Source organism: Eublepharis macularius, chromosome 6, assembly GCF_028583425.1.
Source record: "Eublepharis macularius isolate TG4126 chromosome 6, MPM_Emac_v1.0, whole genome shotgun sequence".
Taxonomy (NCBI): Eukaryota; Metazoa; Chordata; class Lepidosauria; order Squamata; family Eublepharidae; genus Eublepharis; species Eublepharis macularius.
Window position 1 is genome coordinate 77,315,928 of NC_072795.1, and position 25,526 is coordinate 77,341,453.

The following is a 25,526-nucleotide window of genomic DNA, read 5'->3' on the forward strand; positions in this document are numbered from 1 at the left end:
GCTGGCAATTCTGTTGTGGTTGCCTAGCAACAGCCACTGGGTGAATTTTTTTTATTAAAGCCTGATAGCTGTGGTCAAATGGCTGAAAGTGAACAAACTGAAATTGAACCCAGACAAAACTGAAGTGGTGCTGGCTGGGAAAGCAGAGATATTGAAGGACATTATGCCCCCCCCCCTTTCAATGGGGAGACTTGTTTAAGAGACTAGGGTTATACTGGATCCAGCATTTATGCTAGAGAGGTAAGTTAATGCAATTGCAAAAAAGACATTCTTCCAAGTCATTCTAGCCCCGAAGTTGGCTCCTTACCTTGAAACAGCCAATCTAGCCACCAGGATTCATGCCATGATAACATCAAAACTAGAATACCATAATGCACTCTACATAGGTCTCCCCTTGAAGTCAACGTGGAGACTCCAGAATGCTGTGGCTTGATTATTTTCAGGAGCTACAACTCTCACTTCATTGGTTGCCCATCAGTTACTGGGTAAATTCACAAAGCCCTTTATGGTCTATGGGAACTGCATCTCTTCCTATGTTTCACCACCGCAGGCTCACTCATCTGTCCTACTCTGCAAACGGGCAAAATCAACAGCTGCCCATAAATGCATATTCTCGATGGTGTCCTTCACCTTATGGAATGGCCTAACAGGATTCTCCCAGTCTCCTAGCTTCTCACAAACTATGCAAATTGAATTATTCAGGAGAGCTCTTTTACAATAATACTGTGCTGTAAGGAAATGGTTCAGAGAGATGCTTCGGTAAAGCAATGGGAACTGTGGACTATACTACTGTGCACTATCTGTTGCTTTAAGTATCTTCCCACTGGATAATTTCTGCATTGTTTAATATGTTATGTTAAATTGCTTATTTTGTTTCAGCATTGTTTCAGGTCTGAACTGGATTTCTGCTTGTTTTCAAATTTCTGCAATCAATATCCTATTATATTATTATAATTGAATGTTGTTGTTGTTGTTGTTATTATTATTATTTAATGTCTCAGCTTTTCATCGTATTGACTTACATTGTGTAATCCATCTTGAGTCTCAGTGTGAAAGATAAGACTATAAATAATGTAAATAAAATAAAAAGCTACAAGCACTGTGTGATGGTCTGCATGTTTTACACAAGACTTGAAGAGGTCTGTGCAGGACAGTTAAGAGTTAACCCCTCTCATAGTTAAAGAGCTTTGAGTGGCAGGTTACTCCAAAGTCATCTGATTGGGTAGCCTGAGCTGAGAGAAGAGGGTTTTTCCCCCTGTATGTATGCTTCTACTGGATAATTCTGCATCTTGTAATATGTCATGGAAATTTGCTTGTTTTGTTTTAGCATTTTTTCAGCTCTATATCAGATTTTTTGCTTGCTTTTTCCTGCATCCTTACCCTATTGTATTGTTTATTGAATGTCCCAGCCATTGATTGTATTGCCTACACTGTGTTATCTGACTTGAGTCTCAGAGAGAAAGGCAGACTATAAATAATGTAAACAAACAAAATATATAGAGTAAGTGATTTTAGGATGAAAAGTTGGCTGATTGCTAAAAGGGATTAAAAAATTTAAGTACCTTCAGATATAATAGTTGTTCTGGGACAACATGAGGAAGAAATACAATGGCTTCCAGCAATGGTCTGTCTTGCCTCACCAACCTTTGAGAATTCTATAAAAATGTTGACTGGGTAATTTCTTAGAAGTTGGCCATTTCCACACAGCCGCTTTTTCTTGCCCTGGTCCCAGTTATTGTGTGTGTTTTGCTGAGTCACTCTGGAAATTCAAGCATCTACACACACTCCCCCAAAGAGCTTACCTTGCGCTTTGTGGTCGTAGGCAGCCTCAGTAGCTCCTAGAAAAAGTGTATTTGGAGGGGAGGCTGGATACTTTCATCAGTATCACCCACCTCCCTTTGAAATATTTTTTTAGCTCTGCACATGTGTGATCACATGCTGAAAGTTTGGGAGAAGGAGCTGTGTGGTGATCGGATGTTTCCTCAGAGCACTTTTAGCATTCACATGCCCAGGAATAAATAAAAAGTGCTCCGTTAAGCCGCACCAAAAGGAAAGACTGGAAAAAGTGTGTTAGTAGAAGAAACATCTAGGTAGGTAAACACCCTGCACCCATTTTACTAATGGAGACATGTGGAGGGAAAAAGCTGCCAGTGTTCCGTGAGGATGTGTGGAAGTGGTTGTTATTTCATGACATCCTTTGACCAGCCCTCTGATCAGGTCAGTGACTCAGACCTCGGCGTTTTCACACGTCTTACCAGCTCTGGTACATCGCGCAAAGCTCCCGCAAGGACAGTGTCTTCCAGGCGCGATTTCGCACAAGAACCGGGAAATCATGCCTGGAAGACGCTGTCCTTGTGGGAGTTTTGTGTGATATACCAGAGCCAGTAAGACGTGTGAAAGTGGCCCTGGAGGTCTCCACACCAGGGCCGATTCCAGACGACTAACCTGAAGGCGCTGCATGCTGCCATGTTCCGGATCACGGCGGGGGAAACGCGAAATTTCGCGTTTTCCCTGTCGCGATCTGGAACATGGCGGCATGCAGCGCCTTCAGGTTAGTCGTCTGGAATCGGCCCAGCTCTCCTCACAGGCCAGCTGGCTTGGTAACCAACACCTGAGAAGCCCATCTGCCCAGGTACAGGAAAGTTATATACTTGGACTTTCAAAAAGCTTTTAATGAAGTCTTTTACCAAAAAATCCTGACAGAGCAGTTTGGTATAAGGATGAGCTATCCATCTGGAAGAAAAAAACAATTCTTCCTGCCTCAATTCACATTTCGGCCTACCTGGCCAGCAACGTAGCTGCTTAAGGCTGGGGGCCACTCTTTGCCACTCAGTGCGGTGATGCTGAGGAGAGGCGTGTCACCTTGGAGGGTGGCATCCAGCTTGGGCTGCCCAACCGGTCATTGCTGGGGGGCCCGCCTCAGCCAGGCCCAGCTCGGTGCTGCTGAAGAGCGGCAAGGCATCCTTTTGGGTGGTGGTGGTTAATTGGCCTAAGGTGCTGGCAGGTACTGGGTTCCCAGGTGTAGGGCTTTTGTGGGTGGTGACTTGTAGGGACAGTCATTTTAGTGTAGTGGTTAAGAGCAGCACAACTCCTGGTAAAGGGACTTTTGGGGCTAGAGTTAGGATACCTCCCAAGAAAGGCTCTGGTCACTCCAAAGACAAACAGCCTGTAAAAAGGCCTGCTTCAGGATGGCTTCCGGTGGCCCTGTCTTCCTTGGATAAGGAGGAAATGGGACTTAGCTGGCAGGAGCTGCTCGATTGGATTGCAGCACTGGAGCAGGCCAGGGGCATTCCCAATACCAACTCAGGGGCTAAACGTAAGATACTATTAAGGGCACCTTCTAGTACAGCCTGTATCAATGACTTGGTGTCTCATATTTCTGACCTTGAGGGTTTGTCCAGCCTGGGAGGCCCTGCTACAGCAAATGAAGATGATGGACCGGGCACCCAGCATCTGGAAGATATTGGTGTAACAGTTGCTGACAGTAGCTGTTCACAGAATTCTGGACAAGTTAGGCCCTTGCCGCGTTGATAAGTTCGATTATATTGTTGCCAAATAAATATGGCCCATAAGTTTCCAACACTTGTGTCTTTCTCTTCTTTCCATCTAGGGTGGCAAATAGTCCCAAGTGGTCTGGAATTGCCTGTTATTATCCATAAAAGAAATCTTGGGTTCACTGTAGATAAATTACTGAATACATGAGTAGTTCATATAAAAGATCAATGCACAGTAGTTTATATAAAGAATCAATGCATATGATAAATATATGTGATTTATTTCATTTTATATGTGAGTAATAAGAATTGACAGGGTCTGCCATGGTATAGTAAATTTTTGGGAAAATTAGGAAAGTTAATCAAACTGGTTCAGGCAAACACTCTTAAGAGTCTGTCCACATTGTAAAAGTTATTTATGGTGCAGTCATAATCAGGGTTACACTCTTTTTAGACCATTGACATAAATGGATTTTGAAGGGAGTAGCTCTCTTTAGGATTGCACAGATGGTATCTGTCCATCCCAAAAATCTTTATCTTTGTTTTTGCAGAAATCATTTTTTGATCTGTATGTTAACACTCTTCATTCTTCAGCAACTGGATGTCTGTGAAACTCCTATTTGCAAAGATAGGATAGTGTTAAAATGAGGAATACTTGAGAGGTAGAATTTAATAGAAGAGAGGGAAACTTTTTTTGCTACTTTTTCTTCTGTCATTATATGAAGGATAACCATCTTACCTAGGACCAAGAATCTGTGGTGAAAGACATACTTCAATGCAGGTATCTTGTGTTTCAGTCTACACTGTCTTCAGCAAATCCATTTCTTTCTAGCAATGTTTAATTGGCTTGCTCAGCCCACCTGGTAAACTTCTAAAATCTTTCAGGTCAGGCCTTCAGTAAAGAAAAGAATTTTAGGAGGCAAAAAATAGCTCACTTGGGATGTAACAAGTTTTGTTTCATCCGCTCTCAGACAGCACTGCTTCTCTTATATGAAGGCAGGAAAGCTAGGAAGAAAGAAGGTGATATAAGAAATGTGTTGTTTCTCAAATGATGTGGGGAAGAGGGAGGAGAAAGGTCAAAAAAGAGTTGATCTGTAATACCTTGCTTTTTAGATTGCCCTTCTGCTGATCTGTGACAATCATAGGTTCTGATGTTTCAACAATATCATTACTCTCCCGGTTGTTGTCTAGGAAGTTATTGGGAAGCATGGTATACAAAAGTCTAATACATAGTTGTATGTAGGGCTTTTTTTCAGCAGGAACGCAGTGGAATGGAGTTCTGGAACCTCTTGAAAATGGTCACATGGCTGGTGCCCCTGCCCCTTGATCTCCAGTCAGAGGGGAGTTTAGATTGCCCTCTGCGCCACTCCAGTGGCACGGAGGGCAATCTAAACTCCCCTTTTCTGGAGATCAGGGGGCAGGGCCACCAGCTATGTGACCATTTTCTCTGAGGGCAACCCACTGAGTTCCACCACCTCTTTTCCCAGAAAAAAAGCCCTGGTTGTATGTCATTGCTGTAATCAGTGAATGTGATTGGAAGAGAATGCAACAGAAAATACACAGATGGATGAATTGCATCTCAAATTGGAGCCATTATTAAGTCAAGTTATGTTGAGTTGCTCTTGGAATTACAAATAAAAGAATAAAATTTTGAAACATGTTTCAAGCTTAATCATATAACTTCAAGAACAAAGACCACATTTCTTCAAAGTTCTCAGCTTTTTCTCTCATATAGTACAAAACTGCCTCTAAGATGTGTGGTTCACTTGTACCAGAGCATCACTTGGCACTGTTCCATTTAGATTTATATTCAGACTTTTTCTTCAAATTAATCTGTTTTTCTTGTAAATCAGTTTCCATTTTCTGTCCTCAAGGCAGAACTCTCAAATGTTTCTCGCTATAAGGAACATCCTTCCTTTTGTTCTTTTTTTTCAAGCTGTTGTGTCTCTTCTCATGAGCTTTCAAAGTCCAACCTGTTTTCCAAGATCATGCTCCATAGGGGCATGCAAACTCATATTTTTCTCAAAGCTTCCTTCACAGAAGCTGAACAATACAACTCCCTTTAAAACTCTCAATTTCTCAATCAAACATAAACAGTTTTTGGATCTGACTTGGGAAATCTTTAAAGGAGGAATGTGTATGAGTGCCATAAACACACCCCAGTGACCTGCATTATCAAAACTGACAGCATTGATTATTGTTTTGGTAGCAGGAGGTGGGTGGGGATTCAGAAGGAGACTTGGTATTGTGTATGTAGCCATCTGTTTTGCATGCAGTGTTACCCAAATAGGTACTTGTGCAGGGGCTAAAACATACAAAGCATCCTTTATACACGTAAGACCCAACATGTATCACCTGGGAAATTAATTTTCAAATACTCCACCTATGTATACCAGGGTCACAATTTGTGGTACTCCAAAAGAACAAGGGAAAGAATAGCTCTTAAGTAAGGAATATTTTTATTCCCCTAATAAGATAAAGAATGGAAAAATGGAATGATAAGAATAGCAAAACAACACAGTACAATAAACAAATGCAAAGCCTTCACATAAGCCTACTTGCCCATTAGCTATTGTTTATTAGGGGGAAAACCTGGAAAAGGGGGAACTGACTTGCAGTAAGGTAAGCCAGTAGGATGTTGGGGAAATAAAGGGGAGAAAGAAAACATGAGTCTGAGCCTGAAAAGATGGGCAAGAGTGCAGCACAGCAGCAAATGATGTAAAGCAGGTCCAGGAATGATAACCTGGGGTTCAAAGGTGGGAAGTGTTCAGTGATTTCAGTTAAGGAAGAAGATGGCGAGGGGTTCTAGAAAGTGAACCAACTATAAGGTTGAGGAAGCTGCTTTGGATCCAAAAAACTAGATATGAGGTGTAAAGGGTAAGATCCAAAGAAGGGAAGATCCGTGATTTCAGCAACAGTAAGCCAACTAACAACTGAGGAAACAGGCTGGGATCCAGAAAACCAGCTACAAAAGTAGGAAGTCTGGAGAGTGATTTTTATACACCTTTAATTATTACAACAGGGAGGCAGTTACTGGAATGGAATTGGACTAAGGATTGAAATTTGAAAACTATTGAACAATTTGAAAATAGCTGCTAAAGTTGTCCCATGTGGGGAACTTGCACAACATAATTGGTGATTGAGTTATGACTAGACATGGGCACAAACAGAAAAAAACCCGAACATGGCATTCGTTGTTTGTTGCGATCCACGAACAACGAACTATGAACATGGACGAACATGATCCTGTTCATGAACATGTTCATTGTTCGTTGTTCGTGGGGGGCAGCAGGCTCTCCTCCAGCCATCAAAATCCCTACTGCACCACTCCCAGAAACCCTACCTGAGCAGGCAGCACGAAATGTACCAATAATAAATAATACCTTGGCTCCAGAGCCTGGCAGCAGCCCTGGAACTTGAAGGGGTAGATCCCTACCGCACCACTCCCAGAAACCCTACCTCAGCAGGCAGCAGGAAATGTACCAATAATAAATAATAGCTTGGCCCCAGAGCCTGGCAGCAGCCCTGGAACCTGAAGAGGTAGGTCCCTATCCCACCACACAAAGAAAATTCAAGCTCCAATGCACTCACCCAGTCTCTCTACCAGCAGCTGTCTCTCCCTGAAAGCCAGAGCTGGGAGCCCCCCTCCCCCCTGGTCTTTTCCTCTTGTAACAAATTTGGAGCTCCAGTCCACACGCGGAAGGAAGACCTGCCTATCAAGCTAAACAGGGCTTAGATTGGGGTTTCCAGGGCAACAGCAGAAGTTTAGACAGAGTTCAGACAATCCCTGCCTGAGTTGCCATGGGAATTGATTGCAGGTTCCAGACTGTCTGGCTTGACGAACAGCAATGAACGAGGCTTGCAATGGCCACCTGTTCATTTAGAACGGGGCCTCACGAACAGCTTGTTCGCAAACAGCAGACTGGGCTGTTCATGGGTTTTTTTAGTTCGTACTGCTGTTTGTGCCCATCTCTAGTTATGACATTAATTTGGGATGGCAGTGAGATGCACTTAGGCTGACAATGGCTGGGGCAGGGTTGGAAGTTCTGTCTAGGATCATGATTGACTCAAGTTGGGGATTGGAGGGTTTGAGTGGAGCCAGGAGCCTCAGTTATTCTCCTACGAGCTTGAGTCAATTACTCATAGCCAGAGAAAAAGGGATTCAAGAGACTTGATAAATAAAGTCTTTAATCGATGTTCTCCATAAAGTATTCCTGCAGGTGGGTTTTTTAGAGTGTCCAGGGGAATTTCTGCCATTCAGCCCCCACCCAGTTTAATATCAAGCTGGATATTTTATCCACTCCTCTGGCAGTCTAGACAGAGGATCCTTAGGGATTAACAAGGGGGGTGTCTCTGTTTGTGTGGGTTGCGTAGGTACCAGTAGTTGTCTGAATCAGGGCAACAAGACTGCTATTACTGGACAATAATACTCTCCCATGACGACCGTAGAGTGTAAATTGAACGTACCATTAAGTGGCATGAGAATCGTATCCATTGCTTTCATATAACTGAGGTCACAGTGGAAAGGTTGTTTCCCCCAGGTTTTTTTTCAAGACATCACTTCTTCTCTTAGCAGATGGAAGGCTACTTGAAAACTATAATTCATACAAATATTCTGATGAAGAGTTTTAATTCTTTTTCTATGCAGAATATTCCTTTTTTGTATCATTAGAAAAAGGTAGTGGATTTTTGAGGCTAAACCATCTAAATGATAATTCTGTTAAATGTTAGTCTAGTTCTACAATTATGGGGCCTTCAGGAGAAATTCGGAGGGTGGAGTTAGAGCTTTAAATGACATAGAAGCATGGAAGAGCTGCATTGTCTCATTCTCCTAATTCATTCCACTTTCTGTACCAATGAGGCAAATTGTTCATACAGGAGGAACGTTTTGTGAATGTTTCCCAAATAAATGGCTATTTCAGTGTAATAAGCTTCCTTTCTTAGCATCAGTAATCACTGAGGCTTTATGCCTCCCAAAGCAAAGCTTATCACTGTTATTTAAGTTTTATTGCCACATTTGAATTAAAAACTGGCAATGCAGGGAGTCTTGTGCTTTCATTTGTTCAGTGGATTTACAAAAGGCCATCAATGAACATGTGGCATCAGACAAACACCTGGCAATCAAAGGGCCCTGAGCCAGCTGTTATCTTTGCAACTGAAATAATAAGTATGTTATACCAACCCTTTACCTTACTATTTGTTTCATGCATGAAAGCAAGGGGAGGTAATGCTCAGGCAGACATTTGGAGAGATCTAGTCACAATGGATGGTTGTGTTTATTGCATGCTTTTTTAAAAGAGAGAGGAAAAAACATCTTTGGCTGAAAAGTAAACATTTAAAGTGGTGGTATTTTGCAGCTTAGGGTTGATGGTGAATCCCTCTCTGAATTGAGGTACGTGTTACTTCAGGGCACACTACTTTTGACAACTTGCTGTTGAAGCATCTAAGTTTTAAAAAAAACAGTCCTGACCTCGCTCCAGCTGATCTGTGCAGTATTACTCTTGCTCAAGTTCACAGGTCTTCCTTTTGCTCTGGTGTATAATGCTGTGAAGCTATTGAAGACCCTGGGTAACAAAAGAGGCCTGGATTGCCCTCTCATTCACAATGAAAACCTCACTCAAGAACATCACATCTTTTTTAAAAAAAGAAAGAAAGAAAGAAGACAAAATGTAACTTCTCTGTATATATAATGCCTTGATGAAAACAGTTGCTAGAACTATAGTGGAGTATATGTTAGTCAGTAAAGTTTTATAAAAATAAGTCATGAAACTGTTGTGAAAGTTTTATCATTGCATTCAGCAAAATATACAGAAAAGGATGAAGATACTTACAATGCAGTTCTAAGCAGTGTTTTTCTGGTATAAGGCCATTGAAATCAATATGCTTAGAGTGCATAGGATTCCACTGTCAGTCTCCTTTATCTCTGGCAGTGGGTACTTGCATTTAAAATATATAATTTATAATATATAAATTTATAATTTATAATATAATTTGGCATTAATGCTTGTGGTTTAATAAAAAAGTTGAAGTACCCTAATATACCTACATACTTGATCCTGCACACACCCAGCGAAAGACAATCAGATATGAAGAAATGGCAGATACGGTATTGCACTTGCAGTAAAACACTTTTAAAATGACTGAAGAAGGAAAGAATACATTTTACTGACAGCAGTTGATAGGCACAATCCCTGGAATAGTTCATACCCTCTTTGTTGTCCCTGTCATAAGATTTGTAGGTCAGTCCCTGCCAGTCACTGGGGTTAGAGGTCATAGGCCATGACCTGTTGATTTACCAAAGTATGATCAACTCACACAAATTATGGGCACAAGAGAGCCCTGACAACTTCAATATGATGAGCAATGAGAGCAATTATTTGTGACATGTGAAACCAGTGTGAGAGCATAATTCTGTCACTGCATGACAAGGCATTATTAGCAGGGGCATGCAGCAGCTTGAACTGGGAAGAGGTTGAAAAGAAGCCGTGAAAAAGAGGGTAATTCTATGGAAGTGCTAGAATAACAGAGCTAATAACAGAGCTTCTCTAACAAATATCAATCGGTCTTGTGCAGGACAAAAAACATTCCACTTTAGCAGGCTTTTAAAAAACACACTGTTAAGTTAGGAAAGGTGGTAGATGAAGGCAAAGAAAGTTAGAGGGCAGATTTTGGAGATATGTGAAGTTCTATATTTAAGGCTGTGAAGTGAGGTATGCAATGCAAAGTAAGAGTAGCTAAAGAATGTAATGTATGTTAGTGGGAAGAACATACATACATACATACATACATACATACATACATACATACATACATACATACATACATACATACATACATACAAAATTGCTTCACAGTGATGAAAAAGGAAGACGAGTGTGAGGAGCTCCAAAAGGACTTTTTAAAATTGGCTAAATGGGGAATAACATGGCAGGTGAAATTCAGCGTAAGTGCCAAATAATATGCATCAAGGCAAAAAATAATTTCTCTGTTATGCTTTACTGTATCTTCCACCCACTTGGAGGAAATAGCATATGAGGGGGATATGCATAGAGGTTTTTACATAGGGGAGAACAAAAAACACAATCCTCCCACCTACATTCTAAAGTGATGCGGTTCATCCTAGCACCTCAAGCTGATAGTACTTTACTCTATAGCATGTATTGACCTAGCTACAATGAAAGAATATACAATTCCACCCTTCTAAGTACACTTTTACAGTCTTTGCAATGCCTTATGTTTTTCTTCTCTTTTCTCCCCTGTAAAACTTCCTTTATGTAATGAAGTCTGCCACACCTTCAGTTCAATATCACTCTACACAGAATTCTTTATAGTACCCAAAGCACTATACAATACGAGCTCAAATATATTTTCAGACTTTTATTATAAAGTAGGGTTTATCAGAACTTGTACCTATTTTAAGTGCCATGTCTTATCCCAGAATGTGTGAAATGATATTGAAGAATTCCTTTTGAACACATGAATGCTATTACCATGCCACTGAAAACCCCCCCACAAATAATTTTGACACATCCAAGAAAGCTAAAATAACTTCTAGGTCATAGTTTAAGGAAAACAATTTAATTGTTGTTTCAGTTAAGGCATCATGTGAAACAACAGTTTATTTTAGTTTGTGAGTAGCCATGTTGGTTTGCAGTAGAACAGCAGGATTTGAGTCCAGTGGCACCCCAGAGACTAAAAAGATTTTCAGAGTTTAAGCTTTTGAGAGTCAGAGCTCCCTTCTTCAGACTTGTGTCTGAAAATCATGTTTGTCTCTAAGGTGCCACTGGACTCAAATGGTTTATTTTAGTTTGCTAAACTAGAATTTTGCATGCTGATGTAAAATGTAGATGAAGGGAATGGAAAACTGTTGGAAGTCAATTGAAAAGGGGGGGGAATGGGTGGGAGTGATATAATGTGATGGCTATTGATATTGAATATTATGATTTGTGTATACTGACCCATCCAATAAAAAAAATTATTAAAAAAAATAGAATTTTGCATGCAAAACCATTTAAATCCTGGTCTGCACTTTCTGTTTGTGGTAGACTAGACATTTCCACTCTTGCAAGAGTGGGAAGGGTGATTTTCATTGATTCCTTTTCTTCCTTTCATTCTGAAGATGATCTTGGGGGGTTCACTGACCTATGGGAACACAATTTTGAGGGAAACAGGAGGCTGTGGGAGGGGGAAGCAGGAAAACCACTATGCAGCACTTGCGGTGCATAGGATCCAAGCCCTGGTTTATCTCAACAAATGCTGATTTTATCTCCTTTACTCAGTAGCTAGGGAGGATGGTTCCAGAGAACAAGACAGGATTGCCAAGATGTCTGCAATCACACAAGACCATAGTTAAATTAACTGTGGTCAATAAACCAGCTTTAAACCATAGTTTCAGATGCTGGTTTGACAGATTCTAAATAATTATAGTTAGCAGAGTGGTCTGTGTTCAGATAATTATGCTAACCACAGAGTTAAATTAAATCATGGTTTCATAAGATGCTTCTCTTGTTCCTCTTTTATGTTAGATAGGAGATCCAACCCTATTTATAATCAGTGGCAAAAATCCAGTGATTTTAGTAGGGCAGAATTGTGGTCCAAAATCCATGAATGCAGCATTTCTATTGCCCACTCAGAACACATATCATTCTGTTAATAATTGATATTAATTTTCTCTTCATTTTGTTTCTCATTCTACTTAAGCCTTCTGAACACAGTGTTGAATTTTCCACAATTACTTTGAGGGGAAAAGTGAATACTGTCAAAAATATCATCAAGGTTCAAAGTTACTGAAATCAAATTTAGTATGGAACTCTCTCTCCTTTCCTACTGTTTTCTGAAAAAGGTAAATGATAATCAATTTCATGTTCATTTTGTTGACTTTGAGGGGAGAAATCCTCTTACGTTGGGTGATGAAAGCTTTGTCATTTGTCTACCTTTCAAAGAACAAAAATAATTTCCTATAAGATATAGGTAGTCAGACTGGACCCAAATTCAATGAGATCTGAACACACTGGAAAAGTGGGCAGATTTTAATAATATGCAATTTAACATGGATAAGTGCCAGGTTCTCCTCCTGGGTAACCAAAATTCAAAGTATCTGTACTGGATGAGGGATTCACTTCTGGGTAGCAGTATGAGTGAACAAGATCTTGGGATATGAGTGCATAGGTATCTAAATATGAGCACTCAGTGTGATGCAGCAGCAAAAAAGGCGAACACAAACTTGGGGTGTATTAAAAAAGGCATAACATCCAAATAACAAGATGTAATTATCCCATTATATACTGCATTGGTCAGGCCACACCTGGAGTATTGTGTACAGTTCTAGAGACCTCACTTCAAAAGGATGTTGACAAATTGGAACGGATGCAGAGGAGAACAAGCAGGATGATCAGGGGCCTGGAGATCAAGCCCTACGAGGGAAGACTGAGGGTCATGGGAATGTTCAGTTTGGAGAAGAAAAGGTTGAGGGGAGGTTGAGGGGTATTTAAAAGGCTGTCACTTAGAGAAGGGAAGGGAGCTGTTCCTATTGGCAACAGAGGATTGGACTCGAAACAACAAGTTTAAACTACAGGAGTGAAGGTACTGGCTGGATGTTAGGAAAAACTTCACATTAAGAGTATTTCAGAAGTGCAATTGGCTGCCTAGGAATGTGGTGGGTTCCCCCTCATTGGCAGTCTCAAGGAGCAGCTGGATGAATACTTAAGACTATTCCTGCATTGGGCAGGAGGTTGGACTAGATGGTCTGTTTGGCCACTTCAAACTCTATGATTCTATGAACTGAGTGTTGGAGAAGCAACAGCCTGCTAAGAGTCTAGTTACTGCAAATACTGCTGAAAAAGTAATTTAGTCCACTTGTACCATAGGGGGAGCTGTGGAGCATTCTCTAATGTTTATTGAATGTTTTCTCTTGCAGTTCAACCTACCTCTTGTTGTTTTTTCTCTCTCCACTGTGTGTTAGTGCTTGTGTTCTGAAGGCCTCTCTGTTGTATTAATGGACTGCAGTCAGTTACTATCTTCTGCAAAAATATTGTTGCAGTAAATACATTGAAAGCAAATTCCAAAGTATGGATTGGATTATTTCCTGAACTCTGCCAACACTGAGTATGTCACAGAGCCTTTTCTATAAGTACAAGGATGGGGCCTGTGAGAATTCATAGGAAAGAGAAATCTTAACTCTCCTGCTGGCCCCCATTTCTTCCCATCCCAGTCCTCCCACTTGTCCCTCTCTTCCAACCCACTTTCACTTTCTTTACTCCTACTGCCCTTTTGGATGATCTCAACTTTTTTGTTTTAGGCTTTTGTGCGGCTTTTTAATACAATTTATGTACAGACATTGTTGGTTACTTTGGGGTGGGAGATTAACCCCTTTTTTGGTAACTTTAAATACTTTTCTGCAGACCAGAAGTTTACCCAGGCATATAATAGCATATACTCTGACCATGACTATCCCCAATTTATGAATGTTTTGATCTGCACAGGAAGGCCACCATCACTATTAAATACATAATTTGGCATTCACAAGCCAAACTCTTGAAGTTAAGTTTATGCATTGTATTAGTCAGCACAGCAAACTATTCAGTGCTGAAAATAATAGTTTGATTCCTTGCTCCTCCTATTTCCAGGTTTTAAAAACTGCATTAAGAATTTGGTATGTTGCATTACACTCAATAGTTTAAGTGGTGGTGGTGGGGCATCATAATGTGTTAGAACTTGTCTTTTTCTGACTGTGCAAGAGCACAGTCACCAGTGGAAGAGAGAGTTTTCTCTGATTCTTCCTCCCACTGCAGACCCTCACATCATATCCAGCCCTACAACTTGGGAATAGATTTTGGAAGTCATGGAGGGCTGGTGATGGTGGTGGTAAGTGCCATCAAGTCATAGCTTACTTATGGCGAGCCCCTGTTGGGGTGTTCAAGGCAAGAGACTAATGGAGGTGGTTTGCAATTGCCTGCCTCTGCAACCCCGGTCTTCTTTGGAGGTCTTCCATCCAAATACTAATCAAGGCTGACACTGCTTAGCTTCTGAGATCTGATGAGATCAGGCTCACCTGGGCTATCCAGGTGAGAGCTGTGGATTTCTACAGGGGGGAAATCCCATCTTGCTTGAGGATTGTTGGACCCATCCCAATATTATTTATTTAGAAAATTTATATGCCATCTCTGCAGAATCCTATTCGTTTATAGAAATGTTTATATAAAAAGTATTATGGCAAACTCTGGTCACCATTCTAAGAAATGTATTTACTGATGCTGTAAATATTATTTTGTTTAGTTCAAAAAATAAGGTTATTTTTTCTCATTGCACTTTTTGCTGCTCTTGTATAATAATGATGTTATAGTACAAAGAAGGGAAAACGTCCTGGTGTTTTTAATCTTCAGGTAACCAGTGGTAAATCTAATGGCTATAAAGCTTGGGAGTTCTATCATTAAAGTATTACTTCAGGTGATCATTATACTTACTTTCACCTTGTCCTGATCTCAAATAAAAACAAACTGATGCATGTAAACACGGGTTAGGATGAATACAAGAATTTCTTTATGAAACAAATATACTAGAAAGTTGTTGTCGTATCTTTTGACCCAAGTCCAAGTAAACCAGACCCCAGTTCCATGAAAGATTATACATCACAAAAGATAATAATAATAACTGCACTTATATACCGCTCTTCTAGACAAATAAGTGCTTCACCCAGACCAATGAACAAGTTAGTGTTATCATTATCCCCACAATATAGCTGGGGATCTGGGGCTGAGAGGAGTGGCTTACCCAAGGCCACCTACTAAGCTCATGGCAGTAGTGGGATTTGAACCAGAAGAGTGCTGATTCACAGCCAAATGACTTAACCACTATGCTATAGCAGGTCTCACATAGATCACACATCATAGTCACTGGAGTTCATGTCACACAAGCCTCCACCATAAGATTACCAACTCTAGGCTGGGAAATTCCTGGAGCTTTGGGAGCTGTGCTTGGGGAGGGCAGAGTCTGGGGAGGGAGCTCATTGAGGATGTGGTACCACAGAGCCTGCCTTTCAAAGGTGCAACTTCCTCCTGGGGAACGGATCTTTGTAGCTTCAAGATCAGCTGTAATTCTGGGAGGCCCCACCTGGAGGTTAGTAGCCCTGCTCCATCATCTCGTTTTTGTGAGTGGCTCTGATGAAAAGGATGTAATTGGTAATAGCATCACATTTGTAAAGTGGCCCCCAAAGGTCTTAGAGATCTTCTTCTGCTGTGCTATGGAGCTGTAATATGTTTCATTGTATTTTATTGTGCTAGAGTCTAATGACTTCTAAAAAAAAATAATTCAGGTTTTTAAAAGCTGCTGATTTTGTATTATGCATTGTCGATGTTGTTATTAATTTGTTGCAACTTTACTTAAACCTACCTTGAGAATCATAATGATGATGATATAAAGTGGTTATGATTCCATGTGTGTGTGGCTGTGCTTGCTGTTCTTAGCCACAGGAGAGGAAAAACATGGATCTTTCTGCTCCTAGTAGCAGTGGGAGCCTCACAAGGGATGAGGTTCAGATAATGGAATTACATGTCATGAAAAAAACCTGGACTGTAGAGCATCAGCGGCCAATGGTACTTATTCTGCAGGTCATAGAGGGCTACATTTGCAAATGCCATCAATTGGAAGAGCCACGTTTACCTCCACTTCAGGTGTTCTTCAGGTGGTAGCTGCTTCATAGTGGCAACCACTTGCCAGCCACAAGCCCCACTGAACAATGGCTTTGCCACTTTGCAGAAATATGGAACAGGTATCACATTGGGGAATGGTGCTCAGAAGAGCCACAGGTGGTGTGTCAGATAGCCACATGTGGTTCCTCCTGAGCCACCAAGTGAGTATCACTGGGTTAAGCGATTAATTGATGAGGATGAACTTTTTTCTTGCCTTCTGATTCTCCTCTATTCACCTTTCCCCTTGCTTGAAATATGTTTTGTAATTAATTACAAATGAAGGAAAGAGTTTAAAAGGGCTGAAGTCACAAGGGAAACAAGTATTATGAGCAGTGAAAATAAATATAAATCTGTTTTTGTGAACATCAGTATTACACATTGCAATTTATTTTAAACAAACAAACAAGTACCCAAGTATAAGAACAAGCCATTTGCATGTGAGCACAATGGCCACACGTACGGGGAACTGATTTTACTCCTCTACCTGCCTACACTCACTGTATGTATGTGTAGGCAGAAGGAAGAAGAAAACATGGCTATACTGAGGTCTATCAGAATCATCTGCATGTGGTTGCTGCATCCATAGTGTGAGTGGATCTTGTTCCTCATTAAAGAATCCCATCAGCTTACGCTAAAGTCATCACAAGATCCAGTTCTAAGTGTACGATATCAAACATTGTCTGTTTGGGATCAAATTTGATCTGTGTCATCTAATTACAGATAAAATGACATAGTATTTAAAATGTCTTTAAATCTTTTAGCATCACACCAATGATTTTTCAGTATACATCCCTACTGATATCAAAGAAGTTTGGTAGAATAAAAGCCCCTATCACTTAAAAACATAAGAGAGACAGATATATCTACCTTGGGGGAGCCTACAGATAACTGGTAATAAAGAAATGAAAAAGACCAGAAAACAGCAATACAATATTTCACTTTCCTTTTCCTGTTCCATAGTAATTGTTTTACCTTTCTCACCATATGTGCCCCGGAGAGTGCTGAGATCAGCCAATAAACATCTACTGGTGGTCCCAGGCCCCAGGGAGGCGACACTGGCCTCGACCAGAGCCAAGGTCTTTTCGGTCCTAACTCCAACCTGGTGGAACTCTCTGTCAGAGGGTACATGGGCCTGCCAGGCTCTCTTATCATTCTGGCAGGCCTGTAAGACTGAGATGTTGCACCAGGCATATCGTTGAGGCCGGATCAGTTGTCATCCAGAAAGCCTCCCAACTGGCCGCCTGGTAGGGGGGGCCATGTGATCATCTGCCTCCCCCCGTATGAGTTACTGCCTGATCGAAAAGGCTTGTTCCCCTCTTTTTACCCACTCCTTTGTGTTTTACTGGCAGGAGATGGTTGCAAGGCTGCTGACTGGGGTGTGGTGTCAACGGGAATTCTGCTGTTTTATAGATGTTTTAAAATATAAATCCCATTTAAATATAAAATATTAATCCCGTTTAAATATAAAATCCCGTTTTATTGTTGTAACCTGCCCTGAGCCTGCTTGCAGCGAGGGCGAGAGGGCAGTCTTACAGGCCTGCCAAAATAGAAGTCCAACAAACAAACAAAGAAACAAAGAAACAAAGAAACAAACAAAGAAACAAACAAACAAACAAAATGCATTTCATATGCTGCATACTGTTATTTAACATTACTGTTATTCCATGATGTTACTAGAAGACTGCTTTATAAGCAAAGGTTTTAATTGCATGTCAAAATAGGCATAAAGAAAGGAAATAAGCAATTGGCTGGAGCTAGAACAAAATCTAGGAGGCAGGAATGAAAATTCTAAAATCCATGAGAAGAAATTCTAAATTCTAGAATTTTATACTAGATCTTCTAACATTCAACCCCAGACATTATATTGACTGAATTCTCTACTTGTTTCATATTTACTTACATGTAATGTTCAATGGTTGCCTCCCAGACATCTTTGATAAAAGAGGCTGCTCACTGTGCACTGCTGACTAACCATCTATTGGGGTATCTGTCTATTAACTCTTGTCATGTTGTACACTTATGGAAACTGAGGGCCAAGCTACACATGACGAATGACACTTGAACGGCAAGTGGATTGAGTGGAGGGCAAGTGAACAGGGAGAAATACACTTGCTGTTCAAGTGTCATTCGTCATGTGTAGCTTGGCCCTGAGATTCACTGGATTACATGAAATCTAAACTTTTTCATATAAAGTGTAGGGTTATCAGGCCAAGCCTGGCAATCAGTAGGGAGGGTTGGAAGGTGGGGACTTGGGGAGTGCATGTGACATTGCCAATGTCACCACATCACTTCCAGAGACAACCTAGAAGTAAAATAGTAGCTCTAGGAATACTTGCATCTGTATGGTAAAACTCTGTGGTTTTACCATAGAGTTTCTGGTGATCTGCAGAAGTGATGTGCCAGCTACAAGGCCAGAGCTTTTTTCCTTTCCTTTTTCTCCCACCTCTTGGAGCAGCAGTGGGCAACAGAGCAAATTACTAGGAACAAATTACCTGGTAAGCCTAATAGAGTGCCATATACTTTATTGATGATTCTGCCTATATAAGTACATTAGTGAGAATGTTTGTGCGTAAAATGAGGTCAACTTACACATCCCAGCATTAGAGATTTTACTTGATCCCTATGGGCTTTGGCAAAGTCTCTAAGAGAAGAGGGTTTGTTTTGGTTCAGCCCAGTAAGTGGTAGAACAAATTTCATTTGAAGTGAGGTCAAACAAGAACTTTCTGAAATAATACTGAGGCAAAAGCTGTGGTGAAGAGATAAAAGTAGTGGGCAAAAAGGAAGGGTCAGAAACATGGCAGAGCTGGGACAGCATGCAAGAGAGAGGAAGAAGCAGATAAAAGAAGATTTGTATACAGAGAAGAAATAATCTTAAGCAGTGACACAGATAATATAAGACTAAAGAGAGAGAGGGAGAGGAAAGTTAAAGGGGGAAATTCATGAAATGGAACAAGGAAACTGTGGGTGAGAACTTCAGAGGTCACTTGGGGTAAACTCCTCTGTATACAAGTGATGACTAGGGGTGGAGGTGGCTAATAGTGGGAATAGTCGGAACCTATCTTTCTACATTGAAGACGTACAGCATCCTGAAACTTCATTTCCTCCTGGGCTGATAGCAGTACCTACTGCAAGTAACATATCTCCTATGAATAATAGTGCCTGGGACATTATTTTGTGGTAAGGCTTCTTCTACAGCTCTGCGAGCAATTCTGCATCATAACTTTGTGTGCCAGTCTGCACCCTATGATGCCAGAGCCTCCCACCCTTTTCTAAAAAAAATTAAAATATCGTAATATCATGTTTGCAAATGTCTCCACATTAACTTTTGCATGACCTGTGGACTTCCTAGCATGAAATATATAGCCAAGCTGTATATCCTTTGCATGCCCTGACCCAGCTAGCCTAGGTGAGCCTGATCTTGTCAGATCTTAGAAGCTAAGCAGAGTCGGCTCTCACTGCTTAAAACTTTGAATTAACCGAGCCTCAGCAGAGCAAAGGCTCTCTGGAAGGGGAGACAGTCCGGCACACCAGGCGGTGGAGGGCTGGGAGAGAATCCGTCATTCCTGTCATTTAAAACTATGCTTCCCGGCTACCATTGCATCTTTCGGCACATGAAGAACATGTGTCAGAAGTCTTGTGTAGAGAGACTCTTAATAAGAAGTGTTTTAAAAAGGAATGGGAAAAGCTAACATACCAGCATGAGGGTCTTAAATATTCTCTTTTCTGGTAACCATACTGCACTCAGCCCTGTTTAGGCATGGGAGGTAGCTCATTTATTTCTAGATAACCAAAAGGAAATACATATTCACATCAAGGCTGTCATTCTGTGCAACCCAGTTGCCTATTGATTCTTTGTAGAGTTCTGTTTTCACTTGCATTTTGAGATGCTGCTACTTGAGAAGGGGCAGGACCAAGGCAGAGTACAGGAAGCAGTTGCACAATTCCTTCAAATCAAAGAGATTCACAGAGGCAGGTACCATTTTAAATACAGAAAAGAGTTTCTTAGCTACTTTAATGTACTTTAACTACTGATTTGCATTTCCTTCTAGGACAGTGGAACTTTTAAAAATTGATCTACAGTCAAAAGTTTCCATAGGTTCTAGAGAGTAGAACAGTTTAGACTACATTAGATTTGTATTTAGTTTGTCTTAAAAGATTAGCATTTGTATTGTTTGAAACTATTCCTTGTGGTGCACTACTGAACAGAGTTACACCTTTCTAAACCCATTGACTTCAATAGCTTTAGAAATGCATAACTCTGTTTAGGACTGCATTATTAGTATTACTGTATACAGCGTAGCTCTTTTAACTTGAAATATGTAGCATAATTATTATTGATTACTTCTAGAATGCTTAGAGTTGTGTGTCAACTTCCAGGAGGGGCCTGGAGATCTCCTGGCATTACAACTCCAGTCTACGAAGATCAGGTTCCCTGGAGGAAATGGCTGTGTTATTAGACCCTGCCCTTCCAGGCTCCCTCCTCAGATCTTCAGGCATTTCCCAACTCAGAGTAAGCACTCCTAAGAACACTGCATGGTGGGTTGCTATTCCTTAGCTTAAGGCTAAGAGAAAGTGAATTGAATGACATCAGAAAATTAGTCTATGGCAAAAAAAACCAGCAACAAGGCATTTATGACATTTGCATAAATGCTAGCTCAAGCTTTAGTATAATGCCTTGTGAGACAAATTGTTCTAACCAGGTCAAAAAAACACTTCTTAATTTTCATATTCTTATATACATTATTCCAAACCTTTCAAAATGCCTTGTGCAAGTGGAAAAATCTGTCTGAATACAATAACTGTGGCTTATTGCAATACACTTTTGTAAGAGAAAATTTTCTTACACTTGTGCAAGAGCCCTGTTATTGTCCCACCAATAGAACAGACTGGTAGGCTACAACCTAATTACTTATCTTGCACAATGATACTTGTAGCCTGATGTTCTGTTGATCCGATGAATTTGCTACCACCTCCTTTATTCAAATCAGCTATATAGATAACAGCTATATAGATAAATGAACATCGGGAGATAAGTGTTGACAGAATATTACCTTCAGTCTCTTTTAATTTTTATAGTGTTTTTCTGAGTTTCTGTTCAGGCACATTCATAATTTGCTGAGAAATTATTTGATAAGATATTCTCATTTTCCAGTGGGACTTCTCAGTAATGGACAGATCCTTTCTCTTCATAATGATAGCTGAAGTTCTCAAGAGCTAAGACACACTTTCTTCTCAGGAAGACAAACTGTTATTTCATTCCCCTGAAGAAGTTTCTAATATAATGATAAAAATTAGACCAAATGGTAATGTAAATCCCACTAGAAATATTGCATCCATTATTTCATTTTCTGCCCATTGCTCTAGTTTCTGCCTGATTTAAGTCAGAATGAAGAAAGCTGTGGGCATTTCCTTTAAGAAAACTACAGTGAAATTCATCATTAAATATTTACCAGTCCTGATTTGCTTCCTTGTTTGATGGGCCATCATCACATGATCTAAAAAGAGAATCATCATTTAGTAGTTCAGTGGCATAATGTTTCATAATGCCATCAAGGGGATCACAATAGTTGGAAGGTTTCACTTTTATTTTGCTGACTGGCATATCTACATCAGTAGACAGTACTCAATAGTGTAGCCTATATTCCCTGTCCCTACCAAGGCTTCTCTCTGAGCTGTTTCTTATGACACAGACCTATAATCTGGGTAGAAAGGCCTTCCAAATAATTCAGTTTTGCATAGTTTGCAGAAAGCTAGGAGACTGGAAGCTTTCCTGAACTCCTCAGGTAGGCCATTCCATAAAGAATTCCATTTAATTGTTGTTATGAATAGGAAGGGTGCTCTCTGCAAAATTTCTCATAGTGGATGCAGTTTGTCCAGGGGATTGAATACTTGACTTCAGTTTCCAAAAACTATTTTCTAATTCCAGCTAAACTGGTGGTTTTACTGGTTGGTCTTCCATTTAAATCTGTAAACTGACACTAAGAGTTTCATGTGGTAGCCATGTTGGTCATGCCGGGGAAGACCAAGATTCAAGTCAAGTAGCACCTTAAAGACCAACCAGATTTCCAGGGTATCAGCTTTTGAAAGCTAATGCTCCCTTCGTCAAACACAAGTAGGAATGAAGAAGATCCCTGAGTAGACATGGGCATGAACAGCATTATGAACAGAAAAAACCCACAAACAGCCCAAACTCCTGTTCATGAGCAAGCTGTTCATGAGGCCCCATCCTAAACGAACAGGTGGTCATTAAAAGCCTTGTTGCCTTCTGCAGCCCTTCAGCAAGCCAGACAGTCTGGCGCCTGCTGCAATCAATCCCCTTGGAGCATTTGATACGGTCGATCATGAGCTTCTGACCCACCGCCTTGCCGATGTGGGGATTCAGGGGACAGCACTGCAGTGGCTGGTCTCCTTTCTCCACGATCGGGGACAGAGGGTGGCGCTCGGGGAGAGGGTGTCATCTCGTAGGCCACTGGTTTGTGGTGTGCCACAGGGAGCAATACTCTCTCCATTATTATTTAATATCTATATGCGCCCCCTCGCCCAGCTGGTGCGGAGTTTCGGGCTTGGGTGTCACCAATACGCGGATGACACCCAGCTTTATCTGTTGTTGGACGGGCAGCCTGGATCGGCCCCTGATGCCCTGGAGCGTGCTTTTGAGGCTGTGGCTGGTTGGTTGAGACAAAGTCGGCTGAAATTGAATCCCACGAAGACGGAGGTCCTGTATGTGGGTCGTGGGGAGATGGCTTTGGGACCCCAGCTTCCTACACTTGATGGGGCAGCACTTACACTGGCCCCGAGGGTTAGGAGCCTGGGGGTGATTCTGGATTCCTCCTTATAGATGGAGGACCAGATCACTGCAGTTGCCAGGTCTTCCTTTTATTATCTTCGGCAGGCCAGGCAGCTTGCCCCTTATTTGTCTCCCCGTGACATGACTACAGTGGTCCAAGCAATGGTCACCTCTAGGTTGGATTACTGTAACGCGCTCTACGCTGGGCTTCCCATGGGCCTGATCCGGCGGTTACAGCTGGTACAGAATGCAGCAGCGCGGGTCATTGCTGGAGCACCGGTGTGGGAGCATATTACACCGGTGCTACGCCAGCTGCATTGGCTGCCAGTGGAGTACCGAATCAGGTTCAAGGTTTTGGTGTTAACCTACAAAGCCCTACGCGGACTGGGACCGACGTATCTGAGGGACCGTCTCTCACCATATGAGCCCCGGAGGACTCTCCGCTCTGGCGGAAAACATCTTTTAAGTGTCCCTGGCCCTAGGGAGGCCCGCCTGGCGTCGACCAGGGCCAGGGCCTTTTCAGTCCTGGCCCCGACCTGGTGGAATGCTCTGTCTTGCGAGACAAGGGCCCGGCAAGATTTGCTTGCATTTCGCCGGGCCTGTAAGACAGAGCTATTCCGCCAGGCATATGGCTAACACCGGGCAGTGCCCGCCCCCCCCCCCCGTGAAGGGGGGGTTAAACCATCACCCCTATGCAAACACAGAGGCATGTATGAACCACTGGGCAGCATGAATTGTTATATTTAATGTTTTTAAATGTTTTTAAATGTATTATTTAATGTTTTTAAATGTTTTTAAACATGTTTGTATTTGTTATCCGCCCTGAGCCTGCGAAAGCAGGGAGGGCGGAATATAAATATAATAAATTAAATTAAAATTAAATTAAATTGGCAACCGGAGGGTGGGAGGGACTGAACTCTGTCTGAACTCCTTCTGGCTTTCCTTCTGGCTTTAACCCTTCAAAGTACTTCCAGCAGAGAGTCCCGTTTTTGCCACTGTGAAGAGAAAATGACAGCCAATGGGGAGTCCCGTGGATCATGCCTTTCCCAGATGCAATCTCTCTGAAACTTGGGGGATCTTCAGAGGACAGTGAGGACTATGTCCCCTGCAAATTTGGTGGGTATTGGACATTGGGAAGGTCAGTTTGTGGGATGTTTAAAGGGCCCTGCTTCTTGCATGTGGCAGGAAAGGGCCCTTTAAACTATCAGCTGGCAGGCAGCAAAATCCCCCCCTGCCGCCTGCCAGCTGATAGTTTAAAGGGATCTTTAAAGGGCTAGGTAAGTGGGTTTGAGGGGAGGGGGGCTAAGTGGAGGGGTTTGGGGGTGGAGGTGGTTCTGGCCCCCACGAACAATGAACATGTCCGGGAACAGTCCATGTTCGTCCATGTTTGTTTTTCGTTGTTCGTGGATGGCACTGAACGACGAACAGGATGTTCTGGGGTTTTTTTTCCATTCGTGCCTATGTCTATCCCTGAGCCTTTGTATTGTGACTCTGCTCACAGGATGAATAACACTGACCTATGGAAAAGTTATTTTATTTTATTTATATTTAAATATCTAGGATACTTTTGCTTCACAGTTTAGAACAGTCTGCAAGCAATTAAAACATTATACAAGCATAATTTTAAAAATGATAAGACATTAGTTCTATAACTGTATTCTACAATGAAAACCAGTTTCTAGACATAAAAGTCTGGGGTCAGAACATCATACTTCCCTCATTTTATCTTCATAAGAACCCTGTGAAATAGGTTAAGAGAGACTCTGTGGTTTAGGTATTTAGATGTAAGGGTAATTGGTGTTGTCAGGTTCCCAGTGCTTGGAAGTGGGGGATGGGAGGGTTTGGAGGGGTCTTTGGGGGGGCTTTTCTCACTGAGGCTCAAGTTGGATTGCATGTAGGGATATCAGTACCTCTGTGGGAGCAGGGGATCCCCTGAGCCCAGCCTCCACCCTTTGGTACCACTAACTTGGCTAGGAGGGGGAAAGCAAGGGGAATGGGCCCAGGAACTGCAGAGCACTCTCTCACATGCTCTGGAACTCTTCCTTTTCATGCTAGGAATTACATCATTTCTGGCACAACAAGGAAGAGCTCTGAAGTGTGTGCATGTTCAAAGAGTGTATGCAGAGTAAGACCCCCATGTACTCCTCCTGCGCACATACACCCCACGACCTCCAGGTTGGACTCCAGGGGACCTGGAAACCCTAATACATGGCATAACAAAATATAATCAGATAACATGAAAGCTCTAATAAGCAGTGCAATAGGATCAACAGTGAAACCCAAGTAGAGTTACTCCAGTCTAACCTATTGAAATCAATGGTTTAGACTGGAGTAACTCTGCTTAGGACTACACTGTAAATTTACAAAAATTAGAAATAGTGCAAATAAGTACTGGATATATGTCAAGTGACACAAAAAGTGGAACTACAAAAGTAGAAACCAATGCAGTAAGAGCGGGATCATACAAACAACAAATAAAAATGTAACATATGCAGTGGCATAGCAAACAACCTGAAATAAAGCATAAGCAATTTAAATATGACATGTTAAACAATGCAG